Source organism: Cibotium barometz, chromosome 15 (assembly GCF_041138505.1).
Source record: "Cibotium barometz isolate CiBa-2024 chromosome 15, ASM4113850v1, whole genome shotgun sequence".
In the NCBI taxonomy this organism is placed as follows: domain Eukaryota; kingdom Viridiplantae; phylum Streptophyta; class Polypodiopsida; order Cyatheales; family Cibotiaceae; genus Cibotium; species Cibotium barometz.
In genome coordinates this window covers 17,661,516-17,676,148 of record NC_141060.1, presented here as the reverse complement: position 1 = coordinate 17,676,148, position 14,633 = coordinate 17,661,516, and positions in this window count along the sequence as shown.

Sequence of the window (14,633 nt, the reverse complement as noted above, 5' to 3'; positions counted from 1 at the left end):
AATGCCAGTTCCTATCAACAAAGTAGGAAAATTTTGTGAGGACGATCAGGGAAATGCTACCCTCCCATTAGAAGTGCGAAAAGTATCTTCAACTGCAATACTTGATAGTGGCGCAGGAGTGGGCCTTGTGACAAGGTCCATTTGGGAAAAGTGGGGCAAACCAGCTATTAGGAGTACCAGGATGCGCTCGCAGCTAGCAGATGGAAGCTTAGAACATCCCCTTGGGTTGCTTGAGAACATATTGGTCACCACATGTGGGATTGAATATGAGCACACCTTTGCAGTAGTGGATTTTGGAAAACATCCAAACTATGAAGTGATATTGGGTAGACCATTCATGCGACAATTTCAAATGATTCAAGATTGGGGATACAATTATTTGTACCTTCGACATGATTCTGTCATCACAAGGGTCAACCTAAGAAATCACTCATATCGTGATGTAACAAGGTCTCCAACAGATGAGTTTGATTCTGCTTCATCTGAGGTCTCAAAAGTTACATTGTCAGACGGAAGAGAAGATCTATGGATGTGTGGAGCCTCATGTAGGGATTTCAACACTGAGAGACTTAAGGGTAATCGAAGTGTATCAGATGAGGCATACATTCCACAACCCTTCCCTGAGCATTTAATTGATCCATTAGAATGGAGTCATGTCCTTGCAACATTATCGACATGTGCTTTACCGAAGCCAATTCAATTTTGTGACTCAGATGGATATGATATTATTCCTATACGAATGGTACAACCACGTGCCCTTCTAGATGATTTGTACTATAGAGATACATCCACAATAGCTCTGCATGTCGAGGAAGTCTCAGTAGAGGACTTAACACTCGAATCTGCTAATGATGCTGATAAGGAAGATGGATGGGACTCTGATTTTAATAATGATGTGACAATCCCTGAGGAAGAGTTAGGAAAGGCACGCCTACTCTTGAGAGGAAGGGAGGTTCAGGTAGAGATCCCTAGAAGCCGACCTAAACGTAAATGCTGTAAGAGCCATAAAAGAATCCGTAGACAAGATGAGCGTGAACAACGTGAGAGACTACAGAAAGAAAAGGAGGAGTCTAAGAGTGAAAACTCTCGACCACCACCTCACTTCTCAGGAAAGAACAGATATCTATACTATGTCCAAGCACAAGATAGTATCAAAGACCAAGTCAAACGATCAGATGGATTCCAAGCAGGGGAAAAGCTAACAATTGTTAGCAAAAATCGTAAAAAAACGAAGAAACAAAAACCAAAACTCACGTCTAAAACCGATTCAAAAAAGAGTGTGGGAAGTGCAAAGACAACGGTTGAACAAAAAAATCCGATGCAAGATAGCAAAGGAGAGCTCAAAACCGCATGGTCTTCAATGAGTGAAGACTCAAGTGGACAAGAACAAGGTCTCAATGTTCCTCCCAATTTCACACAGTACACTCTTCAAGATCGGAAGATTGTTCTTCAACAGCCCATGCGACAAAAACCAAGCGTGCCAGGGGTTTCATACGATGGTCTAGAGGATGCAAAAAAGATTGATATTGCTAAGCCAGGAGAAGAGCCTCGCTATGTGTGGATTGCCACGGACTTGTCCTTAGATGAGGAGAAGTTATTAATACAAACAATAAAGGAGTATCGCGATGTTTTTGCTTGGAGTTATAAAGACCTCAAAGGAGTTGATCCAAGCATATGTCAGCATACAATTCCATTGCGAGAGGATGCAAAACCCTCCAAGCAACGTCCTTATACCTATAATGAAAATTTTGCACGGAAGATAAAGGAAGAAATAGACAAGCTCTTAGAGGCAGAATTTATCTATGAGATTGAACACACTGAATGGGTCTCCCCTATTGTAGTGGTGCCCAAGAAAAATGGAAAACTTCGAGTATGTGTAAACCTCAAGAAGGTAAATGCAGCTACTGTGCGTGATCATTACCCACTTCCAATCACGGATCATGTTTTGGAACGAGTTGCAGGGAAAAAGGCATATAGTTTCTTGGATGGATTCTCCGGGTACAATCAAGTGTCAATTGATCCAAAGGATCAACACAAGACAGCCTTTGCTACTGAAGATGGCATCTTTGCCTATCGTGTTATGCCATTTGGTCTAACAAATGCACCAGCAACCTTTCAGCGGTTAATGAGTCATGTATTCAAGGAGTACCTTAGGCAATTTCTTGAGATTTTCATGGATGATTTATGTGTTCACTCACAAGAGCGTGATGATCATATAGAACACCTGAGACTTGTGTTTCAAAAGTGTCAACTTTATCGTATATGCTTGAATCCTGACAAGTGCAAATTTATGGTAAGACAAGGGAAAATTTTGGGCCATATTGTTTCTCGCAATGGGATTTCAACAGATATGGATAAAATTGATGTCATTGTCTCATTACCTCGGCCTATCAACCCTAAAGGGGTACAAACATTCATGGGACATTGTGGCTATTACCGTAGATTCATCTACATGTATGCTGTCCTAGCCAGACCATTATATGCTCTTCTTGTAAAGTTTAATTGGACGGATGAGTGTGAGGAATCCTTTGAAAAGTTGAAGCAAGCATTAGTGACTGCACCCATTTTACGGGCACCAGATTGGAACCAAATCTTTCATGTCCACATTGATGCTTCCAACTTTGCAATTGGATGTATTTTGGCTCAATCGGGAGAACACAATAAGGATTTCCCAATCTCATATGCTAGTCGACAGTTGAACAATGCTGAGAGGAATTACACCACAACAGAAAGAGAAGGATTGTCCATGATATATGCAGTGAAAAAGTTTCGCCATTACCTTTTGGCAAACAAATTCATATTTTTTGTGGACCATCAAGCATTGCTATATTTGGTGAATAAACCTTGTGCAACTGGAAGGATAGTAAGGTGGTTTATCATCCTTCTTGAGTTTGATTTTGAAGTTGCAGTTCGAAAAGGAACAACTCATCTAAGGGCAGATCATTTGTCTCGAATCACTTCTGGCGAAGCTCCTGTGGGTGTGGATGATGATATGTTAGATTCAACACTTTTCCTTGTAGAGACAACTCCTAGATGGTCTGAATCCATTTTAGAAATTTTGACAAGTGGGCAAATACAACTAGCGGGTCCTAATGTGGACCTATGGCGACCATTCACATTAATCTCAGGGAGATTATATCGTCAGGGTAATGATGGAGTGTTGAGGCTTATACCTAACCCCGACCAATATGAGGAGATCTTGGAATTGGCACATGCGGGTATCGATGGAATCCATGCATCAGCTACTACTTGTGTGCGACGTATATCTCAAGATGGGCAATGGTGGCCTACCCTGCATGCAGATGCTGAAACATTTGTTCGTAACTGTGCTTCATGTAAAATTCAGAAGCCAATTCATAATGTCACATTATTCCAAATTTCAACTACACCAAGTTGGAGTAAGTATATTGTGGACTATCTTCAGCATGGTCATTTGGATCAAACAATTCCTAAACATCGAAAGCAGGCTATTAAATTTGAAGTGGCAAACTATATGCTAATAGAGGGCCAACTCTACAAGAGGGGCAAGGATGGCAACTTACGCATGTGTGTATGTGAAGCTGACTATCTGAAAATCTTAACTCATGCACATGCAGGTGTTGGGGGTGGACACTTTTCTGTTAATACCACAGCTAAGTTGATTAGGTGGTCTGGGCTTTGGTGGCCAACCTTACAAATGGATGCCGAAGAATATGTGAAACATTGTGACGATTGTCAAAGGACCAAACCTCCCATCACAAAGGATAATATGCCATTGCGACCTATGTTAAGCACACGTGCTTTTGCAAAATGGGGTATTGATTTTGTCGGTCCCATTAAACCTCCAGCTCGTAACACGCATGCAGAATATATTATAGTCGCAACCGACTATTTGACCAAATGGGTAGAGGCAAAGGCAACAGTCAAAAATGATGCCAGAACCACAGCCAAGTTCTTGTATGAGTACGTGTTTACACGCTATGGCTTACCTATTGAGATCGTTAGTGATCAAGGTGTACACTTTGTAAATGAAGTCATAGAATTTTTGCTTCAAGAATTTATGGTGATTCACAAGCGTTCTGCACCCTATCATCCCCAGACCAATGGACAAGCTGAGAGTACTAATAAGATTCTCTGCACAGCACTCACAAAGATTGTTGAGGGACATAGGACTGATTGGGAGCAAAAGTTGCACTCAGTTCTCTGGGCATATAAGACAGCCTATAAAACATCTGTGGGCACAACCCCATTTGAACTTGCTTTTGGGCTAGATGCAATTCTTCCCATTGAATTTCTTGTACCTACTCTACGAGTAGCTAAACAATTGGATTGGACTGGTCATGAGCTTTCACAACGCGTTGACGAATTGGAAAAGCTTGATGAGACCCGCTTATTGGCGGTAATGGGGATGTATGCCGAGAAGAGGAGACAAAAGCAATGGTATGATAGAAATGTAACAACTGGCCGATTAAAAAAAGGAGACCTGGTGCTCTTGTACACACTTAAGAAACATAAGAGAAAGCTCAAAAAACGTGGCTTAGGACCGTTTGTGATTAATGAGCTTACCCCAAGTGGTGCAGTGCGTTTAGAGACACTAGAAGGTGAGCAAATGCCTAACTTCATTAATGGAAGTCGTTTCAAGAAATACAATGAACCATTAACTGAAGCCATGCTTCAACAGGATGCATGCTGCACAAACACGGAAAGAAGCACTTGACCTACTTAAACGTCAAGCTCAAGAGGAGGCTAAAGCCAGAGTTGCAAAAGCCAAGGAGCGTCGCAAAGCTTCTATGTTAGCCATACAGTTGGCTACTGATGAGCCATATGTCGAACCATTCAATATTCAAGTGGGCCTTCATCTTCATGAGACTACCTACTTTGTCTCTGCCTTAATTGACTCTGGTGCAGATTATAATGTTCTCTCGTTTGACACCTGGATAGCCTTGGGTCAACCACAACTTGTGCAAATTCCTGTGGACCTACGAAGCTTCTCAGGAGAAGATAACCCTATAGAGGGAAAATGTGTCATTATGATGACCATTCAGGATCACCAGATGTCAGTGTCCTTTTATGTGGCACGTAAGTCCAAGGCAGTAGTAGAGGTTGTTCTCGGTAGATCGTGGTTAAGTGCTACCAATTGCTCATTAGATTTGAAGAATAGACAATACAAGTTGCAAATTGATTCTGATTGCATCTTGGGATCTGCTACTCCACGAGCTTTATCATGTCAAAGGGGTTATGTTTCTACCTTACACAACCCACAATCAAAATCTGCTCTTGAAGCTCCAAAACAAATGATGTGGATAATTGATGAGTACTCAAGTGAGGGCCACGGCTGGCATGTTCCAACTACTCTAGTTGCTGCTCAAAGAAGGCCAGGCAAGAAGGAATTATCAATGTGGCTACCCAAAGATGCGTACAAACTTGTACCATCTAGTCCAGTTGCTAAGCCTCCTAAGAAGCACATCATTTCCAAGCCTAAACCTCGGACTGTTACTCGATGGGTCCCAAAACATGTGCTCAAAGCACAAGGCTATTATGAGGGTGCAACAGCAATTTGGCTTCCAAAATGCCATGCTTTGACAGGGGTAAAAGAGTGTTTCAGAAAGATTCCAAAAGCCACAATTGATTGTTCATATCAGTGGGTGCAAAAGAAGTCAACACAAAATCTTCAAGAAAGGAAAGGTGGCTGTGATAGCACCTACAAATCCACTTGTGTTGATCTTCCTAAAACATGTATTGAAACACCGATTGTCCCAATTTCTCCTTATTACCCAATACCACCATCAACTGGTGTACCTACGACAACTCCAAATGAGTCTCATTTGAGCATAGATTCTAGCATTTCAATGCCTAAATCTTCTTATCTTGCTCAAATTCCAAGACAATTGCTAAAGTTTCCACCGCTTAAAAAGGATATACCAAAAACTAAAGATAAGGCATTAACACTACAATTAAAGCTCTTTGGTAAATCAATGTTTGAATAATGTAGTTCCTTATGCCTTTAGAAGATGTGTTTTCTTTGAGATAATCTTGTTTTTGATTGGAATTGTCATGATGGATATGAGTGTTCTAAATTTCATTGTTCTACGTCCAGATAACTCTTGATGGATATTTGGCGAGATACATGTCCACCATGCATTGACCCTGATAGTACTCGACCAGATCATCGCAGGGGTTATAGTGCTCCTCCGTTTCAAACACATTCTAGGTACTTCTATGCTCCCTTAGGTGAAAATTGCTGTGGGCATCACTTTGTCACGTTATTCTATCAACAGCATCACCCATTTTCACATTGTCAAGAGTGTGCACGGCTTGTATTAGAAGAAGCCTTCACATATTTGTTGGATATGCCGCTCTTACTTTAGACAATATGGCACGGGCTTAATGAAGCAAATTGTGGGAGTTACACCCCAATGCCATAATCTTCTTAATGTGAGAATACCAGAGAGAGGACCAAATCAACGTAGATTACCTGAGGAGGTTCAAGCACAACAATGGAGGGATAGAAGCCTAAATGACTTGCAACCACCGATCTTGCAAGCCCTCCTTCCCCAGGCCTCAACATGTCAATATTGGATAAATATGAGTACCTATATTGCGCAGTTCCAAAATCGAAACTGTCTGATTAACCTTCCCATAGAACCAATGCCATATTTTAGTGAGGAAGCACTCCTTCCTCTACCACCTTCTCCAGCAGCCGGTTTTTGTGAGGGGTTGTCTCTGCATCTTGAGGAAATTGATACCATCTTTCCAGAAGACGAGGACACGGATCCACCACCAGCGCAAGGGTAAGTTCAGTGACTCCATAATAAGATCGACAAGCCAGGGCACTTTTCTCCCACTGGGTTTTTCCCCTCGGCTATATTCGGTGTTTGGCACCAATGGCAAATTTTATTTTTTTTCTTTTCTTTTCTTGTTTGTTAATAAAAATTTTGCAGAGATCTTCACTAAAACAAGAGCATCAAACACGCCCCACTAGTCCACCTATCATGCACACAAATTAGGAAGGGGGGAGACATGCTACGCTTACAAAGATCAAGGAGGAGTAATCTGCACAAAATCAGCAATGCATCAATGCAAACGAGCAACATCAACAGTGATGAAAAACAGAAGCAGGATGTAACACACACAAGAGAAGCAAACCCTAATCCATAATCATCAACCATAAAGAAGGAGAGAAGCCATAGTCACCATCTCTCTCACCCACACAAAAGAGAACACAACATAGTGTTATGTCCACACTACAAAGTAAACCTAATGTAATGTCCACACACACTATGACCAGCTGGACACGCGGTCATTTATGTCTCACACATGTTCCTACCTAATCTGCCAGCACATAGCATAGCTGGCTCACACTGACATCGAGCTTGAATCTCAACAGCCCCTCTCAAGCTCATGATGTACTGCCGATGAAGATGTAGATGAGCTTGGGATATCAACACTCTCAACACTCCCCCTCAAGCTCATCCCATGTACTCCCAACATAGTCCGGAAGTACTCAAACTTCTCCCTGCTAAGTGGCTTCGTGAAGATATCAGCCACCTGCTCATCAGTCTTCACATAGTGAAGATCAACTGTACCATCCAGCACCTTTTCTCTGACAAAGTGATAATGGACCTCTATGTGTTTGGTCCTCGCATGAAATACTGGATTCTTTGCCAACTGCATACTGCTCATGTTGTCACAATGTATGACAACTTTGCCATCAAGAGGCTCACATAAATCTGCCAAGAGACTCTTTAACCATATAGCCTCACAAGTAGCAATGGCTGCACCTCTGTACTCAGCCTCTGTACTGGATAAAGCAACTGTAGGTTGCTTTTTGCTACTCCAACTCACCACAGCACTGCCAAGTGTAAAAGCATATCCACTAGTAGACCTCCTGTCATATGCGCTACCTGCCCAATCAGCATCTGTGTAGCCATGTATGTCCAAGCTTTTACCACTCTCATAGAATAAACCATAATGTGCTGTGGTTTTCACATATCTCATGATGCGTCTCACTGCATCCAAATGTGGTTTCCTGGGGCTCTGCATAAACTGGCTCACTAGCCCCACTGCATAACTCAAATCTGGGCGTGTGATAGTCATGTATATGAGACTACCAACCATCTTCCTATACATAGAAGGATCATCCAATTCCTCGCCATAATCAGCCCGCAATTTCACATTTTGCTCCAATGGTGTACTCATAGGCTTACACCCTGTCATGCCATACTTTGCCAACATATCCAAGGCATATTGGCGTTGTACTAACCAAGTACCTCCATGATCTTTCACCACTTCAATGCCAAGGAAGTATCTCAACTCACCAAGATCTTTCATGTCAAATTGCCCACTCAAAGCTTTCTTGACATGCATCACATCTGCACTATGATCACCTGTAATAATCAAGTCATCCACATAGATGACTAGTAAAACAATCCCATGCTGTGTCTTCTTCACATACAGTGAAGAATCTGCTGTAGAAGTCTGAAAACCAAGTGAGATAAGATATCTGCTCATCTTATCACTCCAAGCACGAGGTGCTTGCTTTAGACCATACAATGCCTTTTTCAACTTGCATACGTGAGTGGGATATCTAGGGTGTACATACCCTTCTGGCTGTGCCATGTATACTTCCTCTTGTAAATCTCCATTCAGAAATGCATTCTTAACATCCATCTGATGCATTTCCCAGCCATTAGCTGCAGCCATAGCAATGACTGCTCTCACTGTGCCCATCTTAGCCACTGGGCTAAACGTCTCATCATAATCCAATCCATGGGTCTGTGCATAACCCTTTGCTACCAATCTTGCCTTATGTCTTTCAATAGAACCATCAGATTTGCACTTCACTTTGTAAACCCATTTACATCCAATAACATTCTTATCCTTTGGTAGTGCAACCAAGTCCCATGTATCATTATGGACCAATGCGTCCATTTCCACATCCATTGCTTTTTCCCATACATGCTCTCCAATAGCCTCTGTATAGCATGTAGGTTCCACATGCGTCACCATAGATGTCATGTATGCATAGTGCATAGCAAAATCTCTGTATGTCAACCTGTCAACAGGATATCTGACCCTCTGGGATCTCCGCAATGCATGCGGGTCACTCTGTACACCTGTAACTCGAGCATGTGGTGGCACATATCTGTCCTGCCTAACACCAGGTGTGCGTACAACAGGTATCCCTAGCTCCTCATCCAAACTCTCTGAGCTAGAGGACTCATAACCTGTGATCCCAATTCCCTCGACTTTCTTCTTGCCTTTATCCATAGCACTACTCCCAGTGCTCACACTCTCATGTCTCAGACGTCCTGACCATGGACGTACACTGCTACTACTCTCAGCTTCTGCTGCTGGCCCAGACATAGTAGTAGAACTAGAACTTGCTTGTGATGGCAAGTTCACAGGCACATTCGCCTCAAGTGTGTCAATGACTCCCTCATCTTTGGCTTTATACCAACTAGCAAGCTCATCGAATACAACATCTCGTGAGATGACTACTTGTCTAGTTTGAGGGTTATAGCATTTGTAAGCTTTGCGATCCTGTGCATATCCAACAAATACACATTTCTCTGCCTTAGGATCCAATTTCCGTCTTCTTTCATCAGGCACATGAACATAAGCTACACATCCAAAGACTTTAAGATGTCCAATGTCTGGCCTATAACCTGTGAGCCGCATCTCTGGCGTGCTTCCATGAATGGCTGCTGTAGGTGTTTTGTTCAATATATAAACTGCAGTAGCACATGCTTCTGCCCAATAGTAATCTGGCATGCTCTTTTCATTAAGCATCGCCCTTGCCACTTCACATATAACTCTATTCTTCCTCTCAGCCACACCATTCTGCTGAGGTGTATACCTGCATGTCAATTGTCTCCTTATTCCATGCTTCCTCAAGAAATGCTCAAAGGCCTTTGAGGTGTATTCACCACCTCCATCTGTCCTCAGACATTTAATCCAACAGCCATACTGCTTTTCTGCAAAAGCTTTGAAATCCATGAATTTTTCCAATACTTCACTCTTCTCCCTGAGAAAGTATATCCATGTCATCCTGCTAAAGTCATCAATAAATGTAACATAGTATAAACTGCCTTTGATAGATGGGTTTTGTGCAGGACCCCATACATCACTATGTACGATCTCAAGTGGCCTGTTACTCATATTTCCTTCTCTAGGAAATCTCAATCTTGCCTGCTTCCCAAACTGACAGGCTTCACAAACATGCATATGTCCATCATATTTGAACCTAGGCAATCCATTGACTATGCCTCTTGTTTGCATGTTCTTTAATCTCTGTATATTTACATGGCCAATCCTCTTGTGCCACATATCAATATCCTGTACCACATTCCTGCTCTTTGAGAACATGGCTGATTTTAGCTCAGGAATTCCAGCATCCAGCTTAAACAGTCTTCCTTCTTTCTTGCCTTTAGCAATCACTCTACATCCATGTTTAAAGTCTTCAACGAAGCATCCATGCTCATTGAATCTAACCTGTAATCCCTGTTCTACCATTTGACCAACTGAGGCCAAGCTTTTAGTGATCGAAGGCACATACAGCACATCTGACATAGACTTTGTCTGACCATTATGCATGACCAATGGTACACTTCCAACATGTGTAATGACATGCTGGGTATCATCACCTGTTTCCACATAGCCCTTCACATCCATTGGCTTCATGTGCTCAAACCATTCTCCATGACATGTCATATGGTTTGATGCTCCTGAGTCCATGTACCATGTATCATCATTCTCAGCATTTGTTGTCATAGAACCCACAACATGCTTCATGGCAAACAAATGATTTGCAGTTCCATCATTGCTACTTGATGCATAGTTGCCACCATGTTGTGCATAGTTTCCACCATAATGACCACCACGTTGTGCTCTTCCCCCTCGCAAATCATTCTGTTTGCGAAAGCAATCTCTCGCCATATGACCATATTTGCCACAATAATGGCATTCCACATCTTGCATAGAATTTTGTTGGCCTTGCCAACGTCCTCGTCCACGGGGGTTACCTCTGCGGGGGTTACCTCTGCCTCTCTGAGGTGCATAACCACGACCACCTCGAGCACCGTATGAAGGCTGAAAATTCTGCTGTGGAGGCCTATCCTGCCATCCACGACCATTACCACCACGTCCACGTGATGCGAATCTCCCCCTGCCTCGAAAGCCTCTAGATGAGTAAAAAGCTTGATTTCTTGCATGTTCATCATTGCTTGACGAGGATGCACCACCTGTAACACTCATACCACCAAGGCCAAGCTTCAATTCTTCCACAATGAGCAATGACACAAGCTCATTAAAGTCTGGCATTCCTCCCAACCTTACTGAGATGGAAGTGTCAAAAGATTTGTATTCTTTGCCTAAACCACGCAACGTGAGTGCAACCAAATCATCATCATCCATTGGGGCATGGATTGATGACAAGGAATCAGCATAACCCTTGATTTCCTGAACATACTCATGTATACTCCGATTCCTTCGTGTTACACTGTGAATCTGTTGCTTTAGTTGTATCTTCCTGGCACCAGTGTCTGTCTCATACATTCTGCACAAGATACCCCATGCTTCTTTCGGTGTATCTGCATCTTGGATGTGAATAAGCAAGGCATCTGTTACACATATTGAAAAATAATGCAACACCTTCGAGGACCGCTCTACCCATTGCTTGTGAGCCAGTAACTGAGCATTATTTGGTTGAGGAGGTAGGTATGGCTCCGGGTCTTCCTCCGAGACAAGACTCCACAACCCTTTGCCTTTCAAAAAACTCTTCATTCGAAACTTCCATACTTGAAAGTTAGTGCGATCAAGCTTCTCTCCAACAATCTGTATCGGACCATCTCCCATTGTTGCAAAAAAATAGAGTAGATGTACCCTTTCGATCACAATGTACGAAGTACCTGTAATGCTCCAAATCTCTTCAAATCACATCAAATGCTTGCAAATTGTGTGCATTAACATCCCACAATGGTTCACCAACAATGTACACTCGATTAAAGTTGAAATCAAATGAAACTCCTTCACAAAAAATTTTCTGGTTTTTTCTCGCCAGTAAATTCTCGCCAGTAACCAGTCAAGATTATGCTCTAAATCCTTCAAATCTTGTCCAAATGCAATGATTCAACTTGCATTAGCTTCCCAACACATTGCTCCAACATATCCTAGAAGGGTTTGATCCAATTCTTCAAGGGGAATGAGAACCACCAAGTTTTGTAACCTCTGGTTTGAATTTTTCTGCACCTGTCAGGTACCACCTCTCACTAAAATTGCTCTATCTCCTTCAAATCTTCTCCAAATCCAAAACTTTTTGATTCAAAAGTTTAGCAACTCATAGGACTCTACTTGTACCAGAGGAATTTGGCCAATTTGATATAGGAAAAGATTAATGCCTTGATTAAAAATGCTCTGTTTCTGGACAGAATTTCTACAAACCTGCACACCTCTGATAAATCACTTCAATGAGCTCCAAATACATGAAATGAGCTGCAACCAAGCATCACAAGGCCTTAGCAATGTATTTGCTAAACTCTCCAAGCTTTAAAGCATTCAATTTGGTGTCCAAATGAGTGAATTAGGATGTAATCTTATCAAACTCTTCAAAAATCTGCATAGAAAAGCGCCGCCTGCTGTTGTGGGCTGTAGAGAGAGGGGAAATCAAAATTGAATAGATAGCCTCTTAGCAATGACCTAATCTACCTTGAGTATGAAGGGTTTAGCTCAATTTTGCCTCTAGCTCCTGCAATTGATCCTCCACGGGGGGTATGTCCACTGGTTTTGTGAAAAACCAGAAACTTTTACATAAATCCACTTTCTCTTGATTTTAATCAAATCTGTATGCATCAATCTGCTTCAAGATTCTGTATGTTGCTTGTGCCCACTTTGCTAATACATTTGCAAGCCCAAATACATGTGCCTTTGTGTATACATTTGCCAAGAGTATACATTCACTTCAAGCTTTCCATGAAAGCTTAGAGAAAAAACCAGAATTTTTCCTTTGCTTTATGCCCTTCAATCTTCACTTAACTTGCTCTTTGGTACCTGCAATCCGCAGAGGGGGTCTTGCTACACTCACCAATGGTCCTTAGCTCTCAGATCTGATGCCGGTGTGTGCTCCACAGCTTTTCCTTTGCTCCAAGCTCCAATGGCTTCCTTCACAGCTTTTTCTTCTTCTTCTCTCTTCTCTCACTCACTCTCACAACTCAGCTAATGAGCTCTTGGCTTTGATACCATGATGAAAAACAGAAGCAGGATGTAACACACACAAGAGAAGCAAACCCTAATCCATAATCATCAACCATAAAGAAGGAGAGAAGCCATAGTCACCATCTCTCTCACCCACACAAAAGAGAACACAACATAGTGTTATGTCCACACTACAAAGTAAACCTAATGTAATGTCCACACACAACATAGTGTTATGTCCACACTACAAAGTAAACCTAATGTAATGTCCACACACACTATGACCAGCTGGACACGCGGTCATTTATGTCTCACACATGTTCCTACCTAATCTGCCAGCACATAGCATAGCTGGCTCACACTGACATCGAGCTTGAATCTCAACAGCCCCTCTCAAGCTCATGATGTACTGCCGATGAAGATGTAGATGAGCTTGGGATATCAACACTCTCAACAAACAGGGCACTACAACAGGTGTATTCAAATCTTAATCTTTATTTCTTTATGTGCTCTTATCTTTCGAATATATGGTTTGCATGTTCACACAATGTTGGCTGCTTGAAGTTTTTGATTAGTTGTTAAAATATGGTGAGTGAATTCTTGAGTCTTAGAAGACTTAGGAAAAGATATTTCTATCTAAAGACAGTGTAGGATATATACCAATGGAATATGCCAAGTCCTTATGCTTTCAAGGTATATTAGTTATCCCTAGTGGTGGCTACCTCTTAGATATGAGCTAGGTGCTAGGAGTAATAAAAATTTATAAAAAAATTATACCCTAAAAAAACATATATATACAAAGTAAATTGAGACATGATGTGTCTACAGCCATGTGGAATGCTTGGTAGGACCTGGGGTTGTCTTAGCACCTTGGGGCCGAGGCCTTGGTTTCCATGGGGTGAACACTGGTGTCTAAAAGCTTCAGAAAAAGACCTTTGAGGAATCTATCGCCTTGATAGATGTTGGTAGGACTCTGGGGTACACTATGGGCCCTCGAGATCGATGCTCTCATCTTCATGGGGTACTCCTTAGGTCATAAAAGAAAGAAAAAGGGTCTGTCGCCCTTGAGATACTTAGCGGTCTTTAGATTCTCTTGGCGGAGGTCTCTTGGCCATTGCTTAGGTCTCTTTGGGATGGAACCTTAATCTTTATCACCTTCTACACACATATCAAAAAGAAAAAGAAAAAAAAAAAGAAAAAAAAATTCCAATCACCTTTGCTCATATTTAGGAGTAGGTTTGCCACTTAGGAATAACTTACATACTTGTAGGACATTGAGACTGCGGTCATAACCGGCGGTGTACAAAGCACACTTGCCTTTGCATAGAACTATCTACCACTTAAGTCTCACTTTGACTAGTCTTTACTCACCTATTTTAATACTCATTAAAAACTTTAATCAGCCTTGCACTTGTATGCTCACGTGTAAAATTATCATTGCTGGTTTTTCTTTTCTTTTCTTT